This window comes from Phyllobates terribilis, unplaced genomic scaffold (assembly GCF_046119375.1).
Source record: "Phyllobates terribilis strain yellow unplaced genomic scaffold, ASM4611937v1 Scaffold_2__4_contigs__length_985480577, whole genome shotgun sequence".
NCBI lineage: Eukaryota > Metazoa > Chordata > Amphibia > Anura > Dendrobatidae > Phyllobates > Phyllobates terribilis.
The window spans coordinates 173,329,636-173,350,802 of NW_027362762.1; positions in this window are offsets into that span (position 1 = coordinate 173,329,636).

Sequence of the window (21,167 nt, forward strand, 5' to 3'; positions counted from 1 at the left end):
TGCATATAACCAGGCTAGATGTTCACCTTAGTCAGTCAGCTGGAGGAAGCTGAGTGACTGGATTATGGTGGTGCTAAAGAGAGAGACAAGCCAGAATTTCTCTGAGAAGAGACTGCACAGGCCATGTGCACCAAATTGCAAATATCAGTGGCTGCTATAGACAATAGCCATTTTGTTTGACCAAACTGGGACTAGCTTAGTTGTGTGTGAGTAGCAAGGGTCTTTATTGTTTAGCTAGCGCCTGGACAACACTAGGGATTTTGCATTTATGGTTTTGTTTTTCGGTGCTATGCAATCTGTGGAAATAAACGTTACATTGTTTTGACAAAAGAATCCAGGGCCTATGTGAACACTACCTACTGCTGATCGTGACAGCCAGATAAAACCTGTTTGAACCTGCTCATGCAGTAGCACAGCTTACTAACAACTGTTAACCCTTTCAGCATAACTGCTAAGAACAGAAAACTATAATAAATAACCCTTTCCCGTTATGGGGTCTGTGTTCTCATGAGACCCCCTTGAATTCTCTCAAGGGGAGGGCTTCCATCATCAAAATAACAGCATATCCACAGTTAAACATTGTGGCGGCAGTATTTTGCTTTGAGTCTGCTTTTCAACAGCTGGAACTGGGGCTTTAGTCTCAGTGGATGGAATTATTAACATTTTTAAATATCAGTCAATTTTGCATTAAAACTTTCAGTCCTCTGCTGAAAACCTGAAAATGAAGAGGAATTTCACTTTTCAGCACAACAATGACTTTAAGCATACCTCCAAATCAACAAAAGAATGGATCAAGATCAAGATTTTGGAATGGCCGGCCAGAGCCCAGACCTGAATCCAATTGAAAATTTGTAAGTTGACCATAAGAGGGCACTGTATACATGAGATGACCTCACAATCTGACATACTCTCAGCACTACTGCAAGGAAGAGAAGGCAAAGATTGCCAATTCTAGATGTGCCATGCTGATAGACTCCTACCCAAAAGACTCAATGCTGTCATAAATTCAAAGGGTACTTCAAAAAGTATGAGATTAATGGTGTGCATTTGTATGCAACCACATTATTTTAATAGAAGTAGAGGGAGTCCAGGTTCACGATCATGGCAAATATTTTATTCTCAGTGTGAACAAGTACAAAGACATCAATGCAGTTAAAATATCATGATAGAAAAATTAAAACTCCATCTACACGTTTCAGGTAAGCATACCCTTGCCCTGAACCTTTTTCTCTACCTGTTCCTGAACCTATCCTGTTAGAACCTTAACCTGAAGCCGCTCCGGCGGTACCTGAGCCTGAAGCCGCTCCGGCAGTAACTGAACCTGAAGCCACTCCGGCGGTACCTAAACCTGAAGCTGCAGTGGCGGTACCTGAACCTGAAGCCGCTGCAGTGGTACCTGAACCTGAAGCCGCTGCAGTGGTACCTGAACCTGAAGCCGCTGCAGTGGTACCTGAGCCTGAAGCCGCTGCAGTGGTACCTGAGCCTGAATCCTCTCCAGCGATACCTGAGCCTGAAGCCACTGCAATGGTACCTGAGCCTGAATCCTCTCCAGCGGTACCTGAGCCTGAAGTCACTCCGACGGTACCTGAACCAGTACCAGTGTCCATCCTGTCAAGTGTTCCAGGATCTGCACTGTCTGAACCTGCATCTATACGCGGTCCTGCTTTGGACTCCAAGTCTGTGTCTGCACACCTCACCCTTCGGGTCTGCTGCTGCAGTACCGGGGACTGCCCTTGGAGTGGTACCTGACGGCTACCTGTAGCTCAAGCCTAACTCCAAATTCAGGAGCTCTAGCAAAAACCAGGTGTCTGCTTAGCCACGCCCCTTCAAAGGTAAGCCCAGACCATGGCACAGTGGGTCCATGATCCACATGCGTGACAAAAGGCCACATGGAACAAAAAATAGTTGAAACATGAATTGAAAATGTTTTTCACATACGTAAAAAAAAAATTAGATGTCCAAATGAGGCCTGACACACACAACCGAGCAATATCAATTGGGCCCCAAGCAATTCTTTAGTTTTAAAATGGTGGTACAAAAGGAAGCTTGAATACTTGCTTCTGTATCTCCTGCAGTCTTCAGATAATCCATGGGCATAGTATTAGCAAAGTACTTTTCGATCAACATATTTTTATTGGACCCGTCTTACAAACTTGAATTGAAAATATTAAACAATCTCTTTAAAGTTGAAGCAAGAGGTTCAGCTTAATTGCCCATATTCATAAAAGAGTTCGGATATGTTTTTTACTGCCTGGAGACAGAATGACATTTTATTCCATGTTTTTGTTCACAATGGCAAAGACAAAAGAGCTCTCTGTAAAGACCAGAAATACCATTATCACTAAGCCCAGTACAAGGCAATCTCCAAAGTCCTTGGCATTCTGGCTTCAATAGTTTAAAATGTTATCCAGTAATTTGCTACTTTTGTCAGTCAAATATCTTCCAAGATGTGGTGGAAATAGGAAAATTGGTGAGAGAACCCTACGAAAATTGGTTCAAAATGTGGCAGTGAAAATACATACAACATTCAAAAAAGTACAGGCTAAACTGGAGACATCTGGCGTAATGGTTTCAACCTGTATTATATGCTGTACATTGATGTACATTGAACAAAATATGGTTGTAAGGCTGAAGGCCAACTGTGGCGCCCCTGCTGCGCACGAGTGCCACAGATCCTAGAGGGGTGCATGGACGGATTCCTCCACAAGAGGCCCTCACAGCATACATACACCTCCACCTTCCACCTCAGACCACCAGAGGGAGCCCGTTAGGGATATAAATAGGGAAGGTGGAGCTAGGCAGTTAGTCAGTCTGCTGCAGCCAGAGAGGTTGTCAGTTCAGTGCAGACTCAGGGAGCTCAGTTAGAGCCCAAGGCGTGCCGATGCCATAAGAGCGGTGAAGCGCGGCAAGCTGCAGCTAGTGTGTAGCCTAGTAGGGCCCCGAGCGAGGCCGAAGGCTAGAGGAGTGAGTAGCATTGGGGGCAGAGGAGCTGTACAAGCTCACCCCAGAAAGCATATACCAGACACTGGGTCCGCGTCTACAGGGCCGTATACCCCCCTGTGGAGACAACCGGAAACCCCTGGAAGACGTCAGGTCCCAGGATCACCCAAGAGCTGATACGTACCAGAGCCAGGAGTCACGGAGGCCCCGCAAGCTGGGAGCGTGCACTCCAAGAGAAGGCCCTACCACAAAGTCAGCCGGTGCAGGACAGACACAAAGTTAGGCCTAGCTCCAGGCAGGTCAGAAACTTACTACACAAAGGCAAGAAACAGGAGGCCCTATACCCGCTCACTGGGGAGGATCCTGATATGCACCGTTCACCCTACAGTGCTCCGGAATGTGCCTGAATTTCCATCAGTAAAAGGTACTGAAGTGAACTGTGTGTCTGCCTATCCTCCTTCAGACCCGGCTGGGTCCCCTCTGTCCTGCATCCCTACATCCACGCTGCCCTGAGGCCTAGCTCCACCTGTGGGGAGCTATACCACCCCAAGCTGCCTTAACACTGGCCTCAGCGGGCTCTTGCAGCGCTGGTGGTCCTCACCAGAAACCTCAGGTGGCGTCACGAACATTTACAAACCTATTATCCCAATATACATTCCCCTCTTTTCAGTTGTCCGCCCTGGGCCACGGACCGGGCCAGCCACCGTGATATCCCCCAAGCATCTGAGGGCCCGGCTGCCTAGTACCCCACGGCCCTGGGGGCGCGACACAATGAGGTCCCAAATGTTTAAAAAAAGGCATAAAAAGAGTTACTATAGTAAGCCAAAAGCTACCAAGACAAACAATAATCCTGGAAAAATGTTCTATTGACAGATGAAACCAACATAGAGTTCTTTGGCAATCCATACCAGCGTTATGTATATTCATGATGAAATGAAGTCTATAAAGAAAAGCACAAATATATGCCCAAAGAAAAAAGCTCTCCAAAAAATTGTATATACCTATGTACTAAATATGAGCAAAAGATATATACATACATGTTTATTAATTAATATAACAAACAGTCAGTTCAAAAGCAACAGTTGTGGTCATGAAAATCACTTACACATAATTAAAGCATAAATACAAAATTAATAAACTAAAGTGCAGCATTATACAAACAGAATTAGGTCACAACCAGAAGGAGGCAGTATGGTATTAAATAGTAAATAGCAGACAGTAAACTGCAAGTGCAACCTATAAACAATGCAATAGAGCAGAATAAATTACCCACCGAACTGAGACATAACACAATATAATATTATATAGCCGGACCACCACTCCACCCCCAATGTGTACTTCACTGTCAGATATAGGAAAAAAATTGCAAATACCTACAGTGAAACATGGCATAGGAGCTATATAATTGTGAGGCTGTTTTATACCGTACTTTTGGGACTTGAGGCCTTGACCTGAAATCAGAGGATATCAGAGCAGTGTAGAGCAAAACAGGCTCACAAATATAGGAAAACTAGAGTTGAGTCAAACAAAATGCAGCAGGATAAGATCCAAAACACATAACAAAGGTTAAAGGAAACAATTTAATGTGTTAAATTAACTAACAATGAGTCCTGATCCCTGATCTCAATCCAATGTAAAATCTCTGGAGAGAACTGAATCTGTTATTGGGAAAAGGACCTTGCAAATATTTAAGAGCTTGAAAGAAATTCAGTGGACAAGTGAAAGAAACTCATAGATAACTAAAAAAAACATTTGGATGCTGTTATTGTTAACGAGTAACCGTCATTATAATTTAATAAATCAATAGTGCACATGAAAATAAGCAACTTTGTAATATATCTTATCAAAGAAATCTGCTTCTTTAGCCTCCTGAACTTTCACGCTGTAAACTCTATATTCAGTGGTAAAATCCATATTCAGTGAAAACAGATTTTTACATTATTGAGATAGGATAGATAGGAGATGATTGTTAGTTCTCATAACATTGTATATAGAGGGGAGGAGAAAGGAGGAGCAAGAGGCAAACACAGGAATTCTACTGCAAGGTCTCTGGAATTTTAATGTTAAAGTGTAAGGCTATGTGCCCACGATGCAGAAATGCTCAGGATTTTTTCTGAGCTTTTCTGCATCTCCCTGGCAGAAAAAACTCATGCGTATTTTACATGCGAAAATCCACCGCAAAAAAGCATTAAATCCGCATCGTGTGCACATAGCCTAACAGTTGTTTCAGGAAAACTTGCTGCAGAATATGTGTCTGTCTCTTGCTCTTCTCTCCTTCTCCTCTCTCCATAGATCTTTCTGAAAAGAAATTACCATCTCCTAATTTAATAATGTGAAAATCTATATACACTGGAAATAGATTTTACCTGTGAACTGAGAATGAATGATCAGTCCAGGTGGAAAGAGAAACATATTTCACTATTAAGATATATCAAATAGTTTCTTATTTTCATGTGTACTATTGATTTATGGGAAAAAACAATGACCAATTACTCTTTCACAAAGGTTGTTCAACCAAATATTAAGAAATGGTGTCTCTAATAATGACTATTTCATATACTGTTTCTTCTTTATTTCTTTTTTTAACCCCTTGCTGCCAAAGCCTATTTTCACCTTTCTGACCATGCAATTTTTTTTTTAAATCTAACCTGTGTCACTTTATGTGGTAATAATGCTTAATCTCCGTGATTCTGCTACTGTTTTTTTTTAGGGAACATTGTATATAATGATTATATTAAATGTATGTTGATATGATTAGTGATTATTAATGAAAATATCAAAAAATTGACAAATGTTGAAAAAGTTGCTATTTTTGAACTTTGATTTTTTTATGCACTTTAAACACATAGTTGTACCACACAAAATAGCTAATTAATAACATTTACCACATGTCTACTTTACATCAGTATCATTCTTGAAATAACTTTGTTTTTGTTAGGATGTTAGAAGTGTTAAAAGTTTAGCTACAATTTTTCATTTTTCCAGCTAAATTTGAAAAGCCTATATTTTCATGGGCTACTTGCCTTTTAAAGTGACTTTGTAGGCTTATATGTCAGAAAACCAGCAACCAAACCCCATTTTAAAATCTGAACCCTCCAACGTATTCTAAACGGCATATAGAAAGTTTGTTAACCCTTTAAGTGCTTCACAGGGATTAATGTAAGCTGGAAGAAAGAAATGAAAGATGATTTAAATATATATATATATATATATATATATATATATATATTTATATATATTTTACTAAAACGTTGCTTTAGCCCCAAATATTTAATTTTTACAATGGTAAAATTTGTTGTGCAATTTCTTCTGAGTAAACAGAAGCCCACATGTTGTCGGAAACTAATGTTTGAGCACAAATCAGAGCTCAGAAGGGAAGAAGTGGTATTTGATTTTTGGAGTGCATATTTGGCTAGAATAGATTGGGGAAGCCATGTTGCAATTGTAGAGCACCCAAGGTGCCAAACAGCAGAGACCCTCCCACAAGTGTTTCCATTTTGGAAACTACACCCCACAAGGAATTTATGCAAAGATGTAATGACCATCTTGAACCAACTGGTGCTTCATAGAGTTTTATAATATTAGGTGGCGAAAATGAAATATTTTTTTTCCATGAAAATGTTTCTTTAGCCCCAAATGTTTTCAATTTCACAAGGGTAACAGGAGAAAACAGACCCCACAGTTTGTTGTGCAATTTATTAGGAGTTCTCCAATACCGCTTGTGTGGTGAAAAACTAGTTTTTGGGCACATGGCAGGGCTCAGAATGGAAGAAGCGCTTTTGACTTTTGGAGCACAATTTTTGATAGAATAGATTGCAGACACCATGCCACATTGGTAGAGCTTCAGAGATACCAAAACAGCAAAAAAAACAACTTATCCCAATATGGAATCTATACCTCTGGAGGAACAAAAAAATAAATTTTTAACAATAAAATGTTGCTTTACTCTCAAATTTTACATTTTCACAAGAGAAAATAGATTGAAATTTTCCCATCATTTGTTAAGCGATTTCTCCATAAAGTGGCAATACCCCATATGTGGCTGTATAGTACTGATTGGCCACATGGTGATGTGAGGAAGAGTTATTTGACTTTTGGAGCACAGATTTTTCTAGAATAGTTTGCAGACTCGTTATACAGAGCCCCTAAGTGCCAGAAAAGCAGAAACCAGCTTAAGTGGCCCTATTTTTTTAAATTACACCCCTCCGAAAATTTATTTACAGGTATAATGACAATTACACCTGTAAACAAATTCCCATGTATGTGTTGCAGAGTGAAAATCGCACATATGCCCAATAAATTGTAGTGCTCAATACCATGTGCCTACCTCTTGCTTCTGGAGACATGGACCCTGTAAATTAAATTGGCTTTCCTCACTTCTAAGGATGAGCGGACCCATGGAAGTTCGGGTTCTAGTCCAAAGTTCGGTTTGGGTACCAGAACCGCACCCGAACTTGAATCCGAGCCCAAACCTCATTGAAATCAATGGGGACCCGTACTTTGGAACTGGAAAATCTCTCTCTCTCTCCCTCCCTCTCTCTCCTTCTTTCTCCCCGGACTATCAAACTGTAAAACGAACTTCCAGGAGAAGTCTGTGTTTGGAGTTCAGCACCGGACACTAAGTGTCCAGTATGAACCACCTATTTTATAGTTCGGGTTCGCTCATTTCTACTCACTACATAAACACCAAACATGTGGATTCTAACTGCACACTGTGGGGCTTAGATGCAGAGGGGGGAGGGCATTTGGATCACAGATTTCCCTGCATTTCTTGTGGGGGGGGGGGTCTTGTCGCTTTTCCAGAGCCTTTGTGCTACCAGTAAAATGGAAACCCCCTATATTTGTGTTAACAGATGACTGACCTGAGAGGGGTCTTGTTTTTTGTGGGTTGAGTTAAAGCTTTTCAAGTACTATTTTGGGGTACATAGTGTGGCGCCCCTGAGGGTTCAACCGCCACAGGGATGCTGCACTTCTTTAATGGAGTGTAGTGTTCCTCCTCTGAGGTAAGGACAGTGTGATAGTCGTGACCCAACCTTTGCATCCAACACCACATTTCTCCACCAGAGGGAGCTAGTATGCACTAGGTGCTGCCCCCCTGGTTACAGGGAGACTGGGGAACCAAAAGTGAGGGGAACCAGTTAGTGGGTGAGGGTGGAGGATTTACAAGTTAGTTACACTTTATATTCATATTTAATAAAAAGCCTTCTTGGTTCTTGCTCTTTGTTTAGTCAAGTCTATGGCAGTTAGTCTGTCCTCTGTAATGGTTCTTCTTACTGTCAAGTACTGTGATCTCCCACCCTGATAGTGGATCCTGTGTGGGCCTGCAGAGGTCGGAGACACAGCCCTCGCACCCCGGCCTTGGGACGAGAGGCAGGTTGCAGACGGGGAATGTCTCAACCCGGTCAAGGACCAGGACCAAGAAGGCCCGGAGCTTAAGAGTGTGGCTTCACAGCAAATGGATCCCAGGCAGGATGCAGACGGAGCGGTGTACGCCACCTGTCCTCGCCATGCTGATATAATCAGAGGGAGTCCGGCTGCAAGAGGGGTACCGGCCCCCGAAAAGCGACCTTGCTACTCCATGTCCTGGTCGGGAAAGCCCGGTAGGCCCAGAGGATCACACCGGGTATCGGACGGAGCGGAGCTGCCACCCGTGCCCTTGTTCTGAGAGGAGCTCAGAGGGAGACCCGGCCTATTCGCACACACACGGACAGGAAAGGATTCGGTCTGTAGTTCAGGAACACTCTGTTGTAGGGTCCCGACTGAACACTGGACTTACTTGGAGGTTGTCGGATCCCCGTCCCTGGTGACCGCAGGACTCCGAGGGGAGCAGGGAGTCGCCTTCCTTCTGCCATCTCTAAAGTGAGTAAAGCCTTGGAAGTTCACCCCTATGGCCTCCGGACTGTTCATTCTGCGCCACACCGCGAGACGCGGCGCCCGTCTCCCTCTACTACTACCCTCTCCATCCTGTCCCTCTGCCCTGAGGCCTTGCTCCGCCTGTGGGGAGTAGTAAGAACTCTGGCCGCCATAACATCATGTCTCAGCGGACTGAAGCGGCGCTGGTGGACCTCACCAGGTGCCACAGGTGGCGTAGTCGTAAATCAGCCACTCAACCCGGATAAGCCCACACCATCCTTTTTAATGTGACGGCTCCGAGTCCCCCATCACCCAGGGTAAACTAAAGGGCTTTTTTGAGTAAGAGGCGTCGCAATAGCAGTTTGGATTACTTTAAAGTCTCAGTACATTTTTATCCTGTGTATTACGCTGAGCACTTACATCAGGGTTTACATTTAAATCTATCGAATACGTGATTCAGATGAAACCTCCGACAGATCTAGTATTCACTAAAATAATCGATTGTGCATTCACGGCTTCTGTGTCTGCATTATCACCTGGACGTACTGCTATGTCCATTTGAGAGAAACTACCCGCAAAACAGTACGTATCGGTATCTCAGATGTCGGGAAGGTGTTAAATGATTGCATGTATCCCCCCACACATCCATAATGTAAATGTACATTATAAAGTGGAAAGTTAAAAAAGCCTCCAATAACGTAACAGATTTGATGAGGACATGATGCATTTATGGAGATAAGCGAATCAATTCAATCTATATCAAATTCAAGTAAAATTTTATGAAATTCTCAAGTCCTGGCTGATTCAATTTACGAAAAAATAGCCAAAATTTTACACATTGTAGAAGATTGCTGTGAGGGCTTCCCCATAGTGCTTTGCAGCTTTGAAATTAAATGGTATAGGCCAGCCAGTCAGGAAGGAATATCGGAGCCCATACAAAAGCCAAGGCATACAATGAAGCAGCCATTTTAGAATGATTCAGTATAGTGAAAGGATGTCAGTGCTCACAGCTTGGCAATAAAGCTAGTGAAAAAGATCCCTAGAACAATAGGGCAACACGGTGGCTCAGTGGTTAACACTGCAGTCTTGCAACGCTGGGGTCATGGGCTCAAATCCCACCAAGGACAACATTGGCAAGGAGTTTGTATGTTCTCCCCATGTTTGTGTTGGTTTCCTCCCACACCCCAAAGACATACTGATAGGGAATGTAGATTGTGAGCCCCAATGGGGACACTGCCAATAATGTCTGTAAAGCACTGTGGAATTAATGGCGCTATATAAGTGAGTAAAATAAATAAACAAATAAACATTGGACAAATACTAGTTCAGTGTGCTGTAAATTTGCAGAACTGAATAAGTGATTTATTACAAAGGATGTGCAACCAAATACTAAGTTGAGGGTGCCAACAATTTTGTCCAGCCCATTTTTGGTGTTTTGTGTGAAATGATATCCAATTTTCCTTTTTTTCTCTGCTTTTTTGTGTTGTTCCAATACAAACAAAGGAAATAAACATGTGTATAAGAAAACATGTGTAATTACAATCATTTTCTTGGAGAAATACTTAATTTTCTGGAAAAATTTCAAAGGTGGCAACACTTTTGGCCACGACTGTATGTAAAAGCTTATATTTTTATGTTTCACATGTGTCACCCAGGGGGAATATAGGGGACTCGGTACCCGGGCCTTTTACCTTGTTTAGGAGGTTACGGCAGTCGGCTCCCGGGCCCGTACTCTGGGTCTCTCTTTAAAAAGGGATTTTAGTATACAGTTTGTCTCGTGACGCCACCTGTGGTTTCCGGTAATGGTTACCGGCGCTGCTGCAGACCTCCGGGGGTGATGGGATGGCAGCTGGGATGTTCCTGCTCCCCACAGGCGGAGCGGGCCCCCAGGGCAGTGTAGGTGCACATGGTGGTGATGCTGGGGCTTGTAGTGCAGAAGAGATGGCGCAGCAGGAGTAACTGACAGAGACAGGGGATTCACTTCAGTACCTTTACTGGTGCGGATGTCAGGTACGGTCCAGGGTACTCGGTAGGAAGGGTGCACTTCAGGACTTCTCCTCAGTGAGTGGGTATAAGGCCTCCTGGTCCGTGTCTCCCTCTCTCTAAGCTCCTGGCCAGCCTGCAACTGGGCCTTGCTTCTGTGTCGTGCTGTTCCTTCACCTGTCGCTTGGTAGTAGGACCTTTTTCTGGCAACCACTATCACTCGACACCGGGGCCTTCGTGGTTCCTACTCCTGTCAAGGGTTTAGCTTCAGGTCGACCAGGGACTTGTAGATCTCCTGGTATGCCGGTGATCCCTACTGGGTATAAAGGACCCTGTAGGCGTGGACCCGGTGTCCGGTTCGTGTCTTGCGGTGAGCCTATGATGCTCCTCTGCCCCCTCAACTCCTCTCTCCTCTCCTCTTTGCCTCCGGCCACACTCGGGGCCCTCAATGCAGCAGCAGACGTGCTGCATCTTCACTGCTCTCAGTGGCAGCACACTCTCTCTCAGACTCTGACTGACTGAACTGCCAGGCTCCACCCTCCATATATATATCCCTATCAGGGCTCCCTCTGGTGGTATGAGGTGGAAGGGTGGAGGTGTTTGTTTGTAATGAGGGCCTCTTGTGGAGAAGTCCATCCATGCACCCTTTTGGGTCCTGTGGTACCTGTGAACAGCAGGGTGCCACATTCCCCCCTAGTACGATTCAGTACTCCTGGACTGAAGCATTTTATAACAGGTTACAACAATAACAATAATAATAACAATAATAAAGTTACAGTATGTCCCGTAACCAGGTGTCCATTTCACAGAAGAAAGAGTAAAATGAGTAACATGAGGGACAGGCCAGAAAACCCTCAACATAGGCCCTGGGCGGGGCTACAGGGCATAAGTGATCCAGGTGCTGGACCACGTCTTCGGCCACGCCAAACAGGTTTTTGTTCAGTGGTCAAACAAGGGGGGCACTTTTGATGAGTGCAACTATTTACAAGGACAGTTTTTGGCTGCTCACAGTCCTCAGCCTACAAGTCTCTGTACCCTGACGGGTAACTACAGGCACACATTAATTTCAGTTTACACAATAAACACTAAGCAATACCCAACAGGGTAACTATTTATACTTTAGGCATTTTGTATTTTAATCCCTAAACCTGGCAGGGATTTGGCCTTGTGTGCTGCGTGTGGACCTTCGTAGCACTGGGGTGATACTGGTGTCTGTGCATGCACTCTCTGCTAACCTATCAGGTGTACGTGCTGGTAGATTATAAAACTACCTCAATCTCTCTATGGGACTGGCAAGTGCACTGATTACTGGGTGAGTGGGGATTCTTCCTGTTCCTGAGCAGGTTCCTCTAGGGCGCTCACAGGTTCTTCTTGTGGTTGATAGAAGTGTATTACTGGTATAATAACTGCTCCATCAAGTTGAGGCCAGTCCGCAGGAAAATCTCCTAGAACTGTGTGAAGCACATCTTCCTTGGGTTCTTCCGGTGCTATAGGAGGTACTTCTTCCTCCGCTGTCTTCAGTAGACCTGGGCACACCTTCAAGTGGTCTCTTGGGACTGTTGCGGTTGTCTTACCTCCATCCCTACTAATCAGGCAGGTTTTACTGTTGTCAAATCTGGAGTTTAGCACAGTGTAGGGCTCTCTTTCCCACTGGTCATCGAGCTTGTGACCTCTTCTTTTCCGCTTTAGCACTATCTCTCCAGGTGCCAAGGGTTCTGCTGGTGCATGTTTGTTATACTACTCTTCCTGTCTTTCCCTCACCTTGTTTAGACTGCCTTCGACACAGGCCTATACCTTCCTGTACTGCTCTTGCCGACTGGTGTCCCAGTCTTCAGTGGACGTATCTGCAGCAGGTTCTACCACTCCGAGCTCCAGGTCCATGGGCAATTTTCCAGGTCTTGCTCTCATAAGGTACGCTGGGGTACAATTAGTAGAACTCACAGGTATGTGGTTATACAGGTCCACTAGGTCAGGTAGCTTTTCTGGCCACTAGTTCCTTTCTTCCAAAGGTAGGGTTTTCAACAGGTCTATAACGATGTTGTTCATTTTCTCGCACAAACCGTTGGTTTGCGGATGATATGGCGTAGTCCGGATCTTCTTGCATCCATACAGGTGGTAGAATTACTTGAACAGCTCAGCTTCGAAAGCAGGGACTTGATCTGTGAGCACCTTTTCCGGATATCCATGGGGTCTGCAGAAGTAGGTTTGGAACGTTCTTGCTGCAGTTTCTGCTGTCAGATCCTTGACGGGGGCTACCACCAGGAACCGGGAATAGTGATCCACCATGGTCAGGGCATAGGAGTAGCCTGATCTGCTGGGTGACAGTTTGACGAGATCCAGAGCAACAATCTCCAGGGGTTGGGTTGTTTTGATGGACTGCAAGGGTGCTTTCTGGCTGCCGTAGTCTTTCCTTCTGAGGCTACAGGGTCCACAATTCCGGCACCACCTTTCTATGGAACTCCGCATTCCAACCCAATAGAACCGGTCCTTCAACAGGGTTTCCAGCTTCTTCCAGCCAAAGTGACCTGCTTGGTCGTGGTAGGCCTCTAACACCATCTGGATATCTGTCCTAGGTACAACAATCTGCTACACCATTTCATGGGTCTTGGGGTTGACATACCATCTGCACAGCTTCTCTCTGTAGATGAACAGCTGGCTTCTCTCATTCCACAGGTGCTTGGCTTGTGGGGGAGCATCCTTCTCCAGGTGAGAACCTCCTTGGGTTATCAGTATTTTGATGAGGCTGACAACCGGGTCACTGTCCTGAGTCTCCTTCCAGCTGTGATGAGGTAGAGGGTTTGGCGTCCTACCATGACATCTTCTGGAGGCGTGCTGCTCGTGTACCATTCCATTTCTGTGGAAAGCAGGTAGTTCAATTTCTTAGAGATCATCGACTTCATCCTCGGTGTCCGACTGGTGAGGCATCCTTGACAAGGCATCAGCATTGGTATTCTTGTGAAGTGCCCGATACTTGATTGTGAACTGATAATTCGACTGTCTGGCCACCCAACGCTGTTCCATGGCTCCCAACCTGGCAGTCTCCAGGTGTGTCAAGGGATTATTGTCGGTAAAGGCTGTGAACTTAGTTGAGGCTAGGCAATGCTTGAATCTTTCAGTGATAGCCCAGACCAAGGCCAGGAACTCCAGCTTGAAGGAACTGTAATTCTCCGGGTTCCTTTCAGTAGGGCGAAGCTTCCGACTGGCATAAGCAATTACCTTTTCTCTGCCGTTTTGCTTCTGGGACAACACAGCTCCCAGACCATCGATGCTGGCATCGGTATACAACAGGAAAGGCTGGCTGTAGTCAGGGTAAGCCAGGATTTCTTCACCAGTTAGGACTTCCTTCAATACTGCAAAGGATTCAGCCTGTTCCTTACCCCACTGGAATGGGGGATTTTTTCCTCTCTTGGACTGTCCAACAGGAGATCTTGTAAAGGTGCTGCCTTTTTGGTGTAATCATTTATGAACCTCCTGTAGTACCCGACCAGTCCCAGAAACTGACGTACTTCCTTAATGTTTCTCGTTTCAGGCCACTTCTGGACGGCAGTGACCTTCTCCGAGTCTGGTACTACTCCCTCTGAGCTGACTACGTGTCCCAGGTACTGAACCTTCTGCTTGAGCAGGTGCCACTTAGAAGGTTTTAGTTTCATCCCATACTGGGACAATGCTTCAAATACCTCCGCCAGGTGCTTCAGATGGTCTTCATACATCCTCGAGTACTCGATAACGTCATCCAGGTACAGCAGCACTGTCTCGAAGTTCCCGTGTCCTAAGCAACACTCCATCAGCCTCTGGAACGTTCCGGGTGCGTTGAAGAGCCCAAACGGCATACTGTTGAACTCGCATAATCCCTTGGGGTTGGTGAAGGCTGTCTTCTCCCGTTTTCCTCAGCAACAGAGACTTGCCAGTACCCACTAGTGAGATCCAATGTAGAGAAGTAATTGACAGATTTTAGTGCAGCCAGGGATTCCTCTAAACGGGGCAAAGGGTATGCATCTTTATGTGTTATTCGATTAATTTGTCTATAATCTACACACATCCTCATGCTACCGTCCTTCTTTCTGACCAGGACCAGGGGAGCTGCCCAGGTGCTACAGCTATCCCTTACTACCCCTACCTTTTTCATGTCATGCAACATTTCCTTGGCTTTTTGTTAATGTGCTGGTGGTACGGGTCTGTAAAGCTCCTTAATGAGTGGATGGTTACCGGTGGGTATGTGATGTTGTACCCCTTTAACCCTTCCAAAATCAAGTGGGTGTTTACTAAACACTTGTTCATATTCCTGAACCACTCTGTAGACATCGTGTTTTTGATGGACAGGAGTGGCGTCAGTCCCAACATGGAGCTGTTGACACCATTCCTCCAGCTGAGCTTCGGAGTCATTGTCCTCCACTGTATCCGGTGGGGTCAAGGATTCCACTGTGTGTATGTCATCATCATTCACAGTATACAATCTGGCAATAGTGGCGTATCTTTGGCAATTTGACTTCCTCCTCCCCACAATTTAGGAGATGTACAGGTACCCTCCCATTGCGTACATCAACTACCCCTCTAGCAGTTAGGGGTGTAGGTCTGTGCTCTGAGCTAATGGGCTCCACTACCGCCTGGTAGTTCTGTCCCTTGAGACCTATTGCTGCCCTACACCAAATCAGCATTTCACTCATTGGGGGAATCACAATGGGTATCGGGTTTGTCACAAGTACATTACCAATCTCACCACCTGTTAGTTTTACCTGTTGCTCGTACATGAGGGCTCGAATTTCTATCTGGAGCACCTTACTCTGCCCTGGTTTGGCAGTGTCAGCCATCTGTTGGAGTAAGAACAACACTTCTCCCAAACAGTTACCAACAATATTTGTACCAAGTATCATATACAAGTCTGTATCACCAGGGTTAGACTCCACTACAATCAGCCCTTGGTCCTTTAGTTCCGCTCTCCCCACCTTCACTGTCACGTCCTTAACCCCTACTAGGTTAAGAGGAAGGCCATTGGATGCATACACAGAGAGATTTAGGACTGGCGGATGGAGTTCATCTAGGGACCAGTACCTTTTGTAGAGGATATCAGGTATGATGGTTACCTGTGACCCGGTGTCCAGTAGTGCAGGTGTTGCTATTCCGTCCAGCACGAAGGACAGGAAAGGCCTTCTTCCTACAACCAGTGGTACCAACTTGATGGGCCTGGTTGGTCTACTCTTGGGTGTCGGCCCTCGGCCCCAGGGTTTGCCCGTTTAAAGGACAGTTCCGCGCGGTGTGGTCGGCCTTGTGGCAACGGTAGCAGATGTATTCTCCTGGAGGGCGATGTTGGTCGTTGGTCCTCCCACGGGGTGGCGTTGTCCTCCTTCGGGGTGGCGTTGTCCTCCTTCTTCTCCTCATCCAGGGTACATCCTCAGGACTGTCAGCGAGTAGGATCCTTCCTTCCGGCTCAGGCTCCATCTGTAGCTGCAGGGTGCTCAGGACAGTGGCCAGGGTTTTACTTAGCTGACGCACTTCAGAGCGCAGGCTGTCCAGCTCGCTATGGGGCACTGTTTGCATCTTTGTTTCAGCCGTTAATGAAGGAGCAGTGGGTGCTGCGGGCACTGGGGTGGCCCCACCCTGGTAACGCTGGATAGCAGTATCTGATGGTTCCAGGGGCTGCAGACCCTTAATAGCCATGTCCTTCAGGGCGTCAAAGGTGGCATTTGGATGATCTAAGGCCCATCACCGTACGGTTCGGCTCTCCTCCTGGGACCTCAACCCCCGGATGAACTGTTCTGTCAGCATTTTGTCCTCACCATGTATGCTGGCTGGTCTAACCTGTTTCAGGGCCCACAGGGCTTCCTGTAAGCGCCAGGCATAGTCCCAGATACTGTCCCCAGGTTTCTGGGTACAGTGGTAGAACCTCGTCCGGAAATCTGTCTCAGTGCGGTTTTCAAAGACAATTTGCAGTCTCTTAAAGATAACGGATACTGATTCCTGGTCTGCTGCTGGTCAGGTTTCAACTTCCCGTTCTGCGGCACCAGTCAATTGTCCCAGCACAACAGCGGCCCTCTGTTTACCAGTCATTGAATACATGTCCAATACACCGCATATCTTTCTCTTGAATCCAGACAGGGTGTCTGGTTTGCCATCATACTGGGGAAGCCATTTTGCTCCAGGGATACACGGCAGGGCCATGGCTATTAACGGAGTCATGACCCCTGCTGGTGGGGCGGCCGCTCCGGCCTGAGCAGCGCCTGGCACAAGTTGAGCATCAGGAGCGTTAACCGGTGCTCCGGTGTTTTGCTGGTCGTCGGCCATGGTTGCGCCCCCCTAGTAAACCGTAGCCTACCTCCTGTTTCTTTTTTGGGTAGGCCGCAGCTCCGCAGACAACAGTCTCCTTCCAGGACCTGACGCTTCCTGGTGCTGCGTCAGAGCGCGAGGTGGGGCTTGAGCTTTGCTCGCTTCTAGCAGTCACACCTCTCCGATTCCCGTGGTTACGCCCCTCTTCTTCCCGCGCGGCGACGCGGTAATGGCGGCGATGTTCAGAACAGTAAAAACACAGTTCAATTACGGCACACAGTACCCGGTGGCAACGGGCACAAAATCCTGCTCGTGACGCCAGGAAAGAGAGCTGTGTCACCCAGAGGGAATATAGGGGACTCGGTACCCAGGCCTTTTACCTTGTTTAGGAGGTCACGGCAGTCGGCTCCCTGGCCCGTACTCTGGGTCTCTCTTTAAAAAGGGGTTTTAGTATACGCCACCTGTGGTTTCCGGTAATGGTTACCGGCGCTGCTGCAGACCTCCGGGGGTGATGGGATGGCAGCTGGGATGTTCCTGCTCCCCACAGGTGGAGTGGACCCCCGGGGCAGTGTAGGTGCAGATGGTGGTGATGCTGGGGCTTATAGTGCAGGAGAGATGGCGCAGCAGGAGTAACTGACAGAGACAGGGGATTCAATTCAGTACCTTTACTGGTGCGGATGTCAGGTACGGTCCAGGGTACTCGGTAGGAAGGGTGCACTTCAGGACTTCTCCCCAGAGAGCGGGTATAAGGCCTCCTGGTCCATGTCTCCCTCTCTCTAAGCTCCTGGCCAGCCTGCAACTGGGCCTTGCTTCTGTGTCGTGCTGTTCCTTCACCTGTCGCTTGGTAGTAGAACCTTTTTCTGGCAACCACTATCCCTGGACGCCGGGGCCTTCATGGTTCCTAGTCCTGTCAAGGGTTTAGCTTCAGGTCGACCAGGGACTTGTAGTCCTCCTGGTATGCCGGTGATCCCTACTGGGTATAAAGGACCCTGTAGGCGCGGACCCGGTGTCCAGTTCGTGTCTTGGGGTGAGCTTCAGATGCTCCTCTGCCCCCTCAAGTCCTCTCTCCTCTCCTCTTTGCCTCTGGCCACACTCGGGGCCCTCAATGCAGCAGCAGACGTGCTGCATCTTCACTGCTCCCAGTGGCAGCACTCTCAGACTCTGACTGACTGAACTGCCTGGCTCCACCCTCCATATATATATCCCTATCAGGGCTCCCTCTGGTGGTATGAGGTGGAAGGGTGGAGGTGTTTGTTTGTAATGAGGGCCTCTTGTGGAGAAGTCCATCCATGCACCCTTTTGGGTCCTGTGGTACCTGTGAACAGCAGGGTGCCACACACACAATTAAGCAACTTTTACATTCCACTAAAACTTTAGTTGCACTGATACTTACAGGTGTTTGAACCAGTACTTTTTTTTCTCTGTATCATATTGATCTGGTCCTAGTAATACTGTAAGGCCATGGCCCCACTGTCAGTATTCGGTCAGTATTTTTTCTCAGGAGTGGGAGCCAAAACCAGGAGTGGGTAATAAATCCAGAATTGGTGACTATTATACCCTTTCTCTGATTGTTTCTCACCTGGTTTTGGCTCCCAGTCAAAAGAAAAAATACTGACCGAATACTGACCAAATACTGATAGTGGGGCCGTGGCCTAAGTTTGTATAGTGTACCAGGAGATATCCACCTGAGTGTTAATGATTTTGAGGAGTGGGCCATGAGGATATTTATGGATCTTTATGCTTAATGTCCCACAAACAAAGTTTATTTTAATCAATAGATCTTGGAACAATAATAAGTGTTGTTGTTGAGAAATCATCTTTTATCACTTTATATAAATGACCTCTTCCAGGCTCTGGGGAGGACGCCGCCTGGATGATTACTTTGCCTCCAGAGATTATTATACATGAAGTTAAGAGAGACAAGTAATTATAAGGCACAGAGGAATCACGGAGGACATTGGTACGGTCGGCAAGGTACTCCCTCAGCATCTTCCCAAACTTTGCACTCCTTGTGAGAGTACCCCGTGCCTCAGGGCCTGTGTGTTGGGAGGGGCTGAGAAAATTTTCCCAGAACTTTGACAGTGTTCCCCTGCCTCTACTGGATTGAAGTTGTGTCTCTCTCGCCTGTACTCCTTGGTTGTTCAACGAACTGTGACCTCTGCCGCCAGCGTTTTCAGATGGGAATTTTTTTAATAGTTCCGCAATAAGGGCCTTCTGGTACAGCCACATTTTTGTAGACCTGTCCACCTCAGGAATAAGAGATATAAAGTTCTCCTTGTAGCATGGGTCTAGAAGTGTCACCAACCAGTAATGACTGTCACCCAAAATTTTGAGAACACGAGGGTCATGGGAAAGGCAGCGTAACATAAACTCAGCCATGCGTGCCAGACTGCTAACAGGCAAGACTTCCGTGTATTCACCAAGAGGATGACTGACCATGCTTTCCTCCTCCTCCTCCTCTCTGTCCTCTGACCATCCACGCTGAACACACGGAATGACAGCTGTGCAGGTAGTACCGTCTATAGTGCATGAAACTAGCTCCTGTCCTTCCTCCTCCTCTTCCTCATTGTCACCCAATCCACGTTGCGATGAGATTAGGCTGGGCTGTGTGTAATCACCCTGTATGGTTGCTTGCTCCATCTCATCGTGCTCCGCCTGCAATGCATCCTCTTTGATTGTGAGCAGAGAGCATTTCAGAAGACAGAGAAGCGGGATGGTGACGCTAATTATGGCGTCATCGCCGCTCACCATCTTGGTGGAGTCCTCAAAGTTTTGGAGGATGGTACATATGTCTGACATCCATGTCCACTCCTGAGGTCTTATGTGTGGAGTCTGAACTGAATACCGACGGCCTTGTTGATGCTGGTACTCAACAACTGCCCTCTTCTGCTCACAAATCCTTCCCAACATCTGCAGTGTAGAGTTCCAACGTGTGGGGACATCACACACCAGTCTGTGAGCCGGAAGCAAAAAAGCTGCTGAAACACGGCAAGGGCGGCAGAAGCTGTAGGTGACTTTCTAAAATGGGCACACAGGCGGCGTACTTTAACAAGCAGATCCAGCAGCTCCGGGTAGGATTTGAGAAACCGCTGAACCATGAGGTTAAGCACATGGGCCAGGCATGGTGCGTGTGTGAGCTCGCCTTGCCTCAGAGCCGCCACCAGGTTCAGGCCATTGTCACACACAACCATGCCTGGCTGTAGGTTCAACTGTGTGAGACACAGATCTGCCTGCTCTTTCAGAGCTGTTCACAACTCGTCAGTATTGTGTGGTTTGTCACCTAAGCATATTAGCTTCAGCACAGCCTGTTGCCTCTTGGCCGAGGCAGTGTTGCAGTGCTTCCAGCTTGTGACTGATGTGGTCATTTCGGAGATGGAGGCTGAAGAGGAGGAGGAGGCTGAGGAGGATGAGGTGCAGGAGCTGTAGATCGTGTGGGCAACCCTGATTGACCAAGGGCCCGCAATCCTTGGCTTCGGGAGGACGAGTTCCGTCCCAAGGTCCGACTGGGTCCCGGCTTCCACTATATTAACCCAGTGTGCCATCAGCGAGATGTACCATCCTTGCCCACAAGCACTTGTCCACGTGTCCGTGGTTAGGTGAACTTTCCCGGTAACTGCGTTGTTGAGGGCACGGCTAATGTTTTGGGACACGTGCTTGTGTTATGTGGGGATGGCACACCGGGAGAAATAGTGGCGGCTGGGGACCGAGTACCGAGGTACGGCCGCCGCCATCAGGTTGTGGAATGCTTCTGTCTCCACGAGCCTAAAAGGCAACATTTCGATCGCAAGCAGTCGAGAAATGTGAGAATTTAGTAGTGTGGCCTGTGGGGCATTGGCTGCGTATTTTTGCTTGCATTTCAAGGACTGGGGTATGGACAACTGAACACTGCGCTGGGAAAAGGACATGGACGTGCTTCCTGATGCTGCTACTTGAGAGTGTGCAACGACAGGTGCAGGGCAGGAGCCATCTTCGCATGCACCATGGACAGGGGATTGGCTTGCATGCACAACAGTGGAAGAAGCAATGGTGCCACCCGCAGACACTGTTCCTGGACCCTGGGATTCGGCCCACAAAGTTGGGTGCTTTGCTGCCATGTGCCTGATCATGCTGGTGGTGGTCAGGCTGCTATT